Source organism: Oryctolagus cuniculus, chromosome Y, assembly GCF_051225735.1.
Source record: "Oryctolagus cuniculus isolate XC-2025 breed Fujian yellow rabbit chromosome Y, ASM5122573v1, whole genome shotgun sequence".
Classification (NCBI taxonomy): domain Eukaryota; kingdom Metazoa; phylum Chordata; class Mammalia; order Lagomorpha; family Leporidae; genus Oryctolagus; species Oryctolagus cuniculus.
This window is the reverse complement of record NC_142889.1, coordinates 33,322,124-33,333,011: the sequence shown is the minus strand read 5'-3', so window position 1 is coordinate 33,333,011 and position 10,888 is coordinate 33,322,124. Positions and strand designations below refer to the sequence as shown.

At 44.2% G+C, this 10,888-nt stretch overlaps 1 pseudogene; it reads left to right on the top strand.

Moving 5' to 3' along the window:
* Window positions 1-3,575: 3,575 nt before the first annotated feature.
* Window positions 3,576-4,655, top strand: LOC149119509 (dolichyl-diphosphooligosaccharide--protein glycosyltransferase subunit MAGT1 pseudogene; annotated as a pseudogene).
* The last annotated feature ends 6,233 nt before the right edge of the window (window positions 4,656-10,888 follow it).

Below are 10,888 nucleotides of genomic sequence, written 5' to 3'. Positions count from 1 at the left end.
CTCTGTCTCTCTCACTGTCCACTCTGCCTGTCAAAAAATAAAAAAAAATTAAAAAGAAATTGAGGTTTATATACATGATGGAACACTACTCAGGCATGAAAAGAATAAAACCTGTCTTTTGCAACAAAAGGGATGAAACAGGAGACCCTATTCTTAATCAAATAATTCAGTCCCAAAAAGACAAAGTATATATATATATACATATATATATATATAAAAATTATACATATACTTATATGTCTGATTTGTGGTAACTAATATAGAGAGTAAAAATATAATGTATATCTTGGAATTTGGTTATTGATTAAATCCTTTGTCTACCCTCCTGAGGAATGGTGGACTTTCTACTTTTTACTTGTTCAGTTCTTGGTTTAGTGTGGTATTAAGCTTGTGATTATAAAATAAATTTAAAGTAGGTCATTACAAAAATTAAAAGAAAAATAAAAAGAAAGAAGGAGAAAGGGGTAGGAGGGAGGAAGGGAAGCAAAGGGGAAAGTTATTTTCTTAAAGCTGTATATGTAAAATATATGAATTCTGTTCCCTTTATATAAATTTAAAAATAAAAAAGAAAAACTGAAAAAAAGAAAGAAAAAATAAACAGCAATGTACACCTTGGTTTGCACCCAGTGTCTACTGATGCCAGTAGAGAACAGGGGCACTCCCCTGAAGACTGATTAGACAATGTATGCATCAACACGAAGGGTCCCATCCTGACCAGGCATGGAGGGAAAGGCCTATGTACAGGCAGCAAGAGCAAATGTTGGTACTCATCCAGCAAATGAGACCATGCACAGGAAGTACAGGATCCTAAAAATCCCAACAAAACACTTGAGTGAACATCAGCAGAAGAGAATATTTCAGAGTTTGAGGAAAGAGCTGAAACTAAGAGACATAATATTGTCAACAAGCAGGGAAATCACTTGAAGTGAACTTCATCTACCCAGCACATAAAAACTGACTCCTACCAAGATGAGCAGGTGCCTGAAGTCTAGGATCATCAAATAAACACTTACTTGTGCCTGAGGCACCCCATAAACAGACCATTCTTCAAAGCCATATGCAAAACATAGGAGGTAACTGTGTCCCTTCAGATCACTTAAGCCTATATGCAAGAATCAGAACAGGGTGTTTTTAGGATTTCCCAATAAGTAGACACTTGAGAACTAAGATTCTAATTCCAGTTCACCTTGACTTACTGGTCTCTTCAGGCACACCATGAATGTTTTCTCACCAGTTATGTGGGGAAAGTGCAAGCAGAAGGTGACAGGTTTAAGACAGCCTCCATTCTCCTGAGCCAAAGAATTATGGAGCAAAAATAATTTCAACTCATCAGTCTGCATGTGGCAGGAAGAACAGAGCACTCCCTGTCCTGTTCCATCCTGGGTCACTCCTGCAGAACCACCATTTAGCACCAGGGGGCCTTCACCAAAGGCAAAGAATGAGAGTTCCTCTTTTAATTTTTAATTCTCACCACTCTCTTCTTTATTTAAGAGACACTTAAGAGGCTCCTAGCCTAAGCAGTGCTCAACAAACAGTAATACTGAATTAAGTAAAGATGAATCACTTAGTTCATTTGGTACTAAAATGTGGGCTGATGGAGGGAGGTCTGTCATCACCTTGTTTTTCCCTGGGGAACCAGAGTGGTGGGGGAAAGGAATGAGAGAGATCAAGCCCAAGGACCCTCCCCACACTTCCAACAAATCAGACATTCCTGGTTTGGCTCCTGGAAGAGACAACCAAGCTAAAGTGATAGAAATAAAATTATTTTAAAAAGCACATTTGTTTAGAAGGACCAAAAACATTCAACCAAGATACATGAACAAAAACAGTCACTGAAATACTTTTGAATACTGGCTTCTTCATCTCTCAAGCCAGTGTTTTAAACAATTGTCATGGAGCAGAGGATTGACTGGTCATGGTTTGGCCTATTTGCTCACACCAATATTAGCCACCATGATATTTTCAGGGCAATAGTTCATAATTCTTTATTATCTCAGGACTCCAAACAAGCCCTCAAATGGAGCATCCTCAGGAAAATTTCTCCAGTTTTCCTGCATTGTTCATTAAATATGACTAAAGTATTTCTTGCTGCGCCATGGTGTCAACATACTGCCAGGTCAAGGTGCCCACAAGCGGCCATGGTCTCAGCTTCAGGTCCAATTTGTTCTCACCCTCTTTGGTATCACAGCATCACTCCTATAGCCAAAACTACCATTTTGATGAACTATTAGAGTGCAGACATCTCTACAGGAAGCAAAAAATGCCTTCTGTGAAAGCACTGGAAAAAGCTGGACTTTTTCATAGCATTTTCCAATAACTATTTCCAGCATACAAAGGGGATAGAGTGTCTTTCTTCACCCTCTGGGGATGACCTCAGAAACCCTCTATTCTAGGTATTGTCATCCAATATCCCATGGATCTATTTGCTAACAATGGGGTCCAACCCCCTGGAATACGAAATACAGAATCTCCAGTAATCAACACAGTTTATGTCACAACGCAGGCACTCAACAAATGTTTGACAGATTAATTAGTTCACTAATCACTTACTTTCTGAATAAATACATTTGCAGGTTGCACAGTTTATAAAGAATTTTTCTACTCACTGTCATGCTTAACTACAACATCTATGAAGTCCCCCTAAGGTGGGGTCACAATTACCCAATCTACAGATGGGGATGTGGATGCTGAAAGAAACCAAGTGACTTATGTCACACAAGGGTCGGAGACAGGATATAGTGAACATCCTTACCAACTGTCCCTCATTAGACTCTCTTATCTCAGATAGGGCTCTACTGCATTAGATAAGAGGATTGTTTGCATAATTAGAAATAATCAGTTTTTGAGGCTCCTTGATTCCTAGACCATTGTTTCATGCATATTCCTCTTTGATTTTATTTATTTTTGTCTATATATTTGAGTTTTTAGTGACACACACCAAATAAATATGCTCTATATTATGGGTAAAGAGTTTATCCAGTACTGTACTGGAAAAAATGGGCTCTCTGGGAAGGCAATATTCTTCCTGAACACCAATTGAAAGTGCTCAGGCAGTAAGTGATATGCTCATAATAAGTACACTTCCACCAGGGAAGGTACTACATTTAAATTACCTTTCTGTGACAGGTACTTCACAAATGCAGGCAGCATTTACACTGTGTGGCCAGAATGTGAAAAATGTTGATAGGTATGTGCTGGCAGGAGAGGAAACACTGTTACAACAAAAGGACATTAAATCCTGGCATGTGTGCTAAAAGCAAAACCATCCAAAGCACTCTTCTTCCCCGACCCTGCCATTCCCTTCCCTCTGAAGAGAAAGTAATATGATTTACCCACTCTACAGAAGTCAAAATAAACATGATAGGCAGATCTCATCATTGGGATAGTCTGGCAGCATTTCAGAGCACCTAAGCACTGTTGTGATTGCTTCAAGAGGGAGCAAAATCATTTAGTACACAGGTAGAGATATCTTTGACTATGAACCTTATTCCTTGAAGACTCTCAATCCATGAGTTATAATTGACCTAAGAATTTTAGACTGCAGTTCTCACGCCCCACCTTCAGTCCCAGTCAGAGGAAAGTTTTCGCTGGCGAAAGGGAGAGCTGTGAACATGGCAGCACCTCGGTGGTTCTGGTGCAGCTCTGCGACCATGGCGGTGGCACTGCTGCTCATTTAAGAGGTTCCTTTGGCTTCTGCCCAAAGAAAGACGGAGATGGTGTTATCTGAAAAGGTTAGTCAGCTGATGGAATGGACCAATAAAAGGCCTGTAATAAGAATGAATGGAGACAAGTTTCATCGTCTTGTTAAAGCTCCACCAAGAAATTACTCCGTTATTGTCATGTTCACTGCTCTCCAACTTCATAGACAGTGTGTTGTTTGCAAACAAGCTGATGAAGAATTCCAGATCCTGGCAAACTCTTGGCGATATTCCAGTGCATTTACCAACAGAATATTTTTTGCCATGGTAGATTTTGATGAAGGTTCTGATGTATTTCAAATGCTAAACATGAATTCGGCTCCAACTTTCATCAACTTTCCTGCAAAAGGGAAACCCAAACGGGGCGATACATATGAGTTGCAGGTGCATGGTTTTTCAGCTGAGCAGATTGCCTGGAGGATTGCAGACAGAACTGATGTCAATACTAGAGTAATTGACCCCCAAAATATGCTGGTCCCCTTATGTTGGGATTACTTTTGGCTGTTATTGGTGGACTTGTGGGACTACCTTAGGGATGGTGCTTTTATGTGAAGCTGCTACTTCTGACATGGATATTGGAAAGCGAAAGATAATGTAACGTAGCTGGTATTTCATTGGTTGTATTATTCTTCAGTTGGATGCTGTCAATTTTCAGATCTAAATATCATGGGTATCCATACAGCTTTCTGATGAGTTAAAAGGGATCCAGAGATATGTAGACACTGGAATAATAGAAACTAAAAATGAGAAATATGTGTGTTTGAAAAGAAGAATACAACTTGTGCATTTTGTATTACCTCTTTTTTTTTCAAGTGATTTAAATAGTTAATCATTTAACCAAAGATGTGTAGTGCCTTAACAAGAAATTTCCTGTCAAAATAATGAAGTATTTGGAAATTATTCTCCTTTTAACCTTGTCTTCCTAGTGTACTTTATGGAACATTTAATTTAGTAGAATTAAGTATATCATTAAAAGTTTTTTTTTTTTAAACTACTTCTTTGTTTTAATTAGAGCAAAGCTGAAAATTGCTTTAGCTAGCTTTTTGTCATTTGATTCTATATTGTCTTATCCCAAGGCGGGAAAAGAAAGTCCTGACCAGATGTTCTGGCATATGCTTATTATGGATAATTACATCATCAGGAATCTGTTATTAGCTCTTCCATCTTTGCAGGGATGTGTATACTTTATCTATATTTCCTTTGGGGTGGAGAAATCACATATGGTGTGTGATCTTCTGAAAACAAAGCACCATTCTTCAGAGTTTGTATCTAGATTTCAGCAAGACTGTTCAGCCCTCCTCCTGTGTCTTTCTTACTGAAATACAGTTCTATCCATGCTTCCTGATAACTGCAAATGTTACAAAGTACCTCTGAATACAGGATTATGATTTTTGCATGAGTGTGGTGTTAACTGCCTTGTATTTGGAAAGATTTTTGATTCATTTCATGTTCTTAATTTTCTTTTATTTAAGATCATCCACACCTAATAAATACATATATAGCTTAGCGTGAAAATCAGTAACTCATAGAATGATCTAAAATGTTTCTGAAAATTTAGAGAGTCTCACTTCTTTGATTTTTACCTAAGAGAAAAATAGATTTGGTTCTGTTTAGAAAAAGGATTCCCTTAGAATGGGAAAAGAAAGAAAATCATGAAATACTGAGTTTTTGTCTCTGTACAAACTGTTTTTTGAAGGTTCTTCTTTTTTTGCTATTATTTTAGCCTTTATTTTCTTTCTCCAAGTGGAGAAACAAAGTAAGAATTTAAAGAGGTTTTGTGGCCGGCGCCATGGCTCAATAGGCTAATCCTCCGACTTGCAGCACTGGCACACTGGGTTCTAGCCCTGGTCAGGGCGCTGGATTCTGTCCCAGTTGTCCCTCTTCCAGGCCAGCTCTCTGCTGTGGTCTGGGAGTGCAATGGAGGATGGCCCAAGTCCTTGGGCCCTGCACCCCATGGGAGACCAGGAGAAGCACCTGGCTCCTGCTAACGGATCAGCACAGTGCGCCGGCCACAGCGTGCCAGCCACAGCAGCCATTGGAGGGTGAACCAATGGCAAAGGAAGACCTTTCTCTCTGTCTCTCTCACTGTCCACTATGCCTGTCAAAATAAAATAAAATAAAGAGGTTTTGTTTTAGTTTTGCCTTTCTGTCTGTGGAAGTAACCATATTTGCTAACCAGATTTCTGTAAAGAATGTTTTTATGGTTATTATGACATCTAACTATAACTTTCCCATAGTTATTGTGGGGAGCAACTCGGACTAGACTAAGTTACTGGAATTAAGACTTATTCTATGCATCTGCTCTCCCACAATATGGCGCTGGGAGAGGAGAAAACAGCTTCTACACAGCTGCCTCCAGTTCAACCAATAAACAGCAGGACCTGCTCCTGATTGGAGGAGAGCAGCGTACTCGGTGTGTGGGTAGCAGAGTTGGGATTGGTGAAGAGGACTATAAAGGAGGAGAGAGACAACATGCACAAGGAACATCTAAGAGGAACACCTGAGGAACACCTGTGCAGCCCCCGAGAGAGCCGGCCGGTGGTGTGCCGCTCCCCCGCGGAAGTGGGGAAAGTGGCTGGGGGAACCGCCCTTCCATGGAGGTGGAAGGGTCGGTAGCCAACCTGGGAAGAACCAGCAGCAAACCCGGGGAGGGCCGAGCAGACAAAAGAACAGCGCAGGGTCCTGTGTCGTTCCTCCACGAAGAGGGGGAGCAACATAATGGTTTCGTGACTCAGATATGAAGCCTAGGCAGGGTTTAGTGTCATTCCTCCATGAAGAGGGGAAGCGACATAATGGTGCCGTGACTCGGATATGAAGCCTAGGCAGGGTTTAGTGTCGTTCCTCCATGAAGAGGGGGAGCGACATAATGGTGTCGTGACTCAGATAGGAAACCCAGGAGGGAAGAAACGGGAAGAAGTGGGAAAATACCAGAGAGAGAGACTAGCAAAGAGCCTAGGGAAAAGCCGGACAGAAAAGGTGCTGGAAGAAGCTATCGAAAGCCTAGGCATAGACTCGGATACGGACTGTGGAAAAGAAGTTAGGATTTAAAGTGAGAGCAAGAAGAAACTTAGACTCAGATACGGACTGCAGGTTGAAAGTGAAAGTGAAACCTAAAAGAAACTTAGACTCGGATATGGACTGTGGGGAGAAGCCAGGAGAAGTGAGAGGGGAATATTGTTGGAAGAAAAGTTAGGAAACATACCAGGTAGAGAAAAATATGTTAGGGAGGATGAAGCCGTGAGTGCAGGCTGAAGCGGAGACGTAAGCTATCTTGGGATTCTTCAAGTCAGCCCGGGGAGCAAAAGGCGAAAATCTGGAACCAGAGGCAGAGACTTGGGCCACCAGGTTGGAATCTGTCAGATTAGCCCGGGGAGCAAAGGACGGGAAGCCAAGCCGAAGGGCGCAGACGTGAGCTGGGTTGAATTCGCCAGGTTACCCCGGGGAACTTGGACTGAATACCGGTGGCGGAAACGTGAGCTGTGCTGTGACTCGTGGAAGCCGCCGCGCGCAGAGAGAGCGCGTGGGGCACAAGTAGATAGGGAATGTGGGGCTAGTGCGAGGCCGTGGTGCGGGCGCGAAGGGGCGCGGAGACCGCGGAGTGCGCGCGCGAAGCGGGGAAGCCGCGCAGATGAGAGAAGTGTGGGCTGAAGCGGCTCAGAGCCAGGAAGCCACGGAGAAGCAGCCTCGGGGTGGGTGCCGGGAGGCCTCAGGGATAAGAGAAACAGAAGTTTAGAATTAAAATGAGAGAAATAGGAATGCTGGTAGATAGAAGTAAAATAGGAGAGATAGGAATGCCCGGAGATAGAGAAATAGAGAAAAATAAGGCCTCCCCTCAACATGGCAATGAGAGAGCTTGGATTCGGTCTACCTGATTAGAGAGGTGGTGAGCACCTGCGGGCGGCTAGCAGCTTATGCGCCGCAGGTCACCCAAGACAGGCACGAATTAACATCAATAAGTCTCTCCACAATACCGCAATGAGAGAGCTTGGATTCTGTCTGCCTGATTAGTAGGACGATAAGCACCTGTGGGTGGCTGCAGGTCACCGAAGACAAGCACATTATCAACACCAATAAGTCTCCCCACAAGACGGCAATGAGAGGGCTTGGATTCGGTTTGCCTGATTGCTAGAGCTTGTAAGCACCTGCAGGCAGTTCTAGCAGAGCAGAGCATGCGCTGCAGGGCACCGAACACAGGCACACATCAGCGCCTAAAAACCTCCTCACAACATGGTGAAGAGAGGACCTGGATTCGGTTTGCCTGATTGATAGGGCTTGTAAGAACCTGTGGGCAACTCTAGCAAGCAGAGCAGAGTGTGTGCCGCGGGGCACTGAAGACAGGCACGTATCAACGCCAAAAAATAAAAAGAAAGGGGGATCTGTGGGGAGCAACTCGGACTAGACTAAGTTACTGGAATTAAGACTTATTCTATGCATCTGCTCTCCCACAATATGGCGCTGGGAGAGGAGAAAACAGCTTCTACACAGCTGCCTCCAGTTCAACCAATAAACAGCAGGACCTGCTCCTGATTGGAGGAGAGCAGCGTACTCGGTGTGTGGGTAGCAGAGTTGGGATTGGTGAAGAGGACTATAAAGGAGGAGAGAGACAACATGCACAAGGAACATCTAAGAGGAACACCTGAGGAACACCTGTGCAGCCCCCGAGAGAGCCGGCCGGCGGTGTGCCACTCCCCCGCGGAAGTGGGGAAAGTGGCTAGGGGGAACCGCCCTTCCATGGAGGTGGAAGGGTCGGTAGCCAACCTGGGAAGAACCAGCAGCAAACCCGGGGAGGGCCGAGCAGGCAAAAGAACAGCGCAGGGTCCTGTGTCGTTCCTCCATGAAGAGGGGGAGCGACATAATGGTGCCGTGACTCGGATATGAAGCCTAGGCAGGGTTTAATGTCGTTCCTCCATGAAGAGGGGGAGTGACAGTTATGAAATGTATAAATTAAAAAAAAAAAGAATTTTAGACTGCAGTCTTCCAATAACGTTAATAGTTCCTTAGGGTATATTTTGGTTACAATGTTAACACTGGCTGATACACTCAGCCAACTGATGCAAACCCCATCTGCCTTTGGCTCATGGGGAAAAAGTATAATTGATGGGACAGAAGTGCCTCAAAGGCAAATTGAGGTCATCCTCTGTCAGAAAAAACAATGGCAATTTGAGCTGGGGCAATCAGATTCCACAGTGTTGTCAAAGATAAGCAACCCTGCTTATTTATTACCAACTTGGCAGAAACCATTAAAGCATGTGTACAAAGTACATTTTTTAAAGATAAATTTATTTATGTATTTATTTGAAAGAGTTACAGAGAGGCAGAGGCAGAGAGAGAGAAGTCTTCTATCCACTGGTTCACTCCCCAAATGACTGCAACAGCCAGCACTATGCTGATCTGAAGCCAGGAGCTTCCTCCAGGTCTCCCATGTGGGAGCAGGGGCCCATGGACCTGGGCCATTATCTACTGTTTTCCCAGGCCACAGCTTCATTGGAAATGGAGGAGCTGGGACTTGAACTGGTGCCCATATGGGATGCCAGCACAGCAGGTGGTGGCTTTACCCACTAGGCCACAGTGCTGGCACTGCAAAGTACTTTTCATCTCACAGCTGAAAATCCAGACAGTAGTGTATCAAATGATTCATGATGCATTAATTCCAGGTTTGTTTGTTTTGACAGGCAGAGTGGACAGTGAGAGACAGAGACAGAGAGAAAGGTCTTCCTTTGCCATTGGTTCACCCTCCCATGGCCGCTGTGGCCAGCACACCGTGGTGATCCGAAGGCAGGAGCCAGGTGCTTCTCCTGGTCTCCCCTGGGGTGTAGGGCCCAAGCACTTGGGCCATCCTCCACTGCACTCCCTGGCCACAGCAGAGAGCTGGCCTGGAAGAGGGACAACTGGACAAAATCCGGTGCCCAGACCGGGACTAGAACCTGGTGTGCCAGTGCCGGTAGGTGGAGGATTAGCCTGTTGAGCCACGGCGCCAGCCTAATTCCAGGTTTTAACACACCAGACTTCATATAAAGGAGCTATGGTCTTCCTAGGAATCTAAAACAGAGCAGCTGTAATTTAGCTCTCTGAAGACTGGAGATCAATGTTGAAAGTAACCCAATAGATACTGTTTGTAGCTATAGGGATCCTGAGAATGAAGGAAGCACAACATGCAATTTAAATGATGTTTAAATGAAAAAGCAGGGGCTGGTGCTGTGGCTCACTTGGTTAATTCTCCACCTGTGGCACCGGCATCCCATATGGGCACCAGGTTCTAGTCCTGGTTGCTCCTCTTCCAGTCCAGCTCTCTGCTGTGGCTTGGGAAGGCAGTGGAGGATGGCCCAAGTGCTTGGGCCCCTGCACCCACATGGGAACCCAGGAGGAAGCACCTGGCTCCTGGCTTCGGATCAGTGTAGCTCTGGCTATAACGGCCATTTGGGAAGTAAACCAGTGGAAGGAAGATCTCTCTCTCTCTCTCTCTCTCTCTCTCTCTCTCTCTCTATCTCTCTCTCTAACTCTGTCAAATAAAATATATAAATAAATGAAAAAGCTGACACTCCAGTACAGTCACTCTGGGCTCAATTTTCCAGAAGAAAAATGAGGAGATGCATGGAATCAGTGTTGCAGGCTTGCCTGGGAGATTGCTTTCTTGCAGCAAGAAGAAAAACACAAAGAAAATATGGAGCTCAAAATTCCCTGTGGAGTGAGAACAATGCCTGAGTCAGCCTTGCACATCTGAAAATCATTTCTGTTGTATTAGAATACTCTGCTCTAAAGAGACAGGATGGCACTTCACAAAGTCAGGGAAGCTGAAGGGGGCACTATAGGAAAATATTGCTTCAGGGACAGAAAAGAAAGCCTTAATTTAGGGTAGAGGGCAGGAATGAAGTCTTCCCATTTATGGAGAAATAGCTAGGGTTTGGGCACTACCAATATTTAGATAATTTCTTTTTAAAAAAAAAGATATATTTATTTACTTCAAAGTCAGAGTTACAGGGAGGGGTGAGGCAGAGAAAGAGAGGTCTTCCATCCCCTGGTTCACTCCCCAATTGGCCGCAATGGCCGGAGCTGCAACTATGCAAAGCCAGGAGCCAGGAGCTTCTTCCAGGTCTCGCATGTGGATGCAGGGGCTGAAGGACTTGAGCCCTCTTGTACTGCTTTCCCAGGCCATAGCAGAGAGCTGGATGGGAAGAGGAGCAGCATCCATA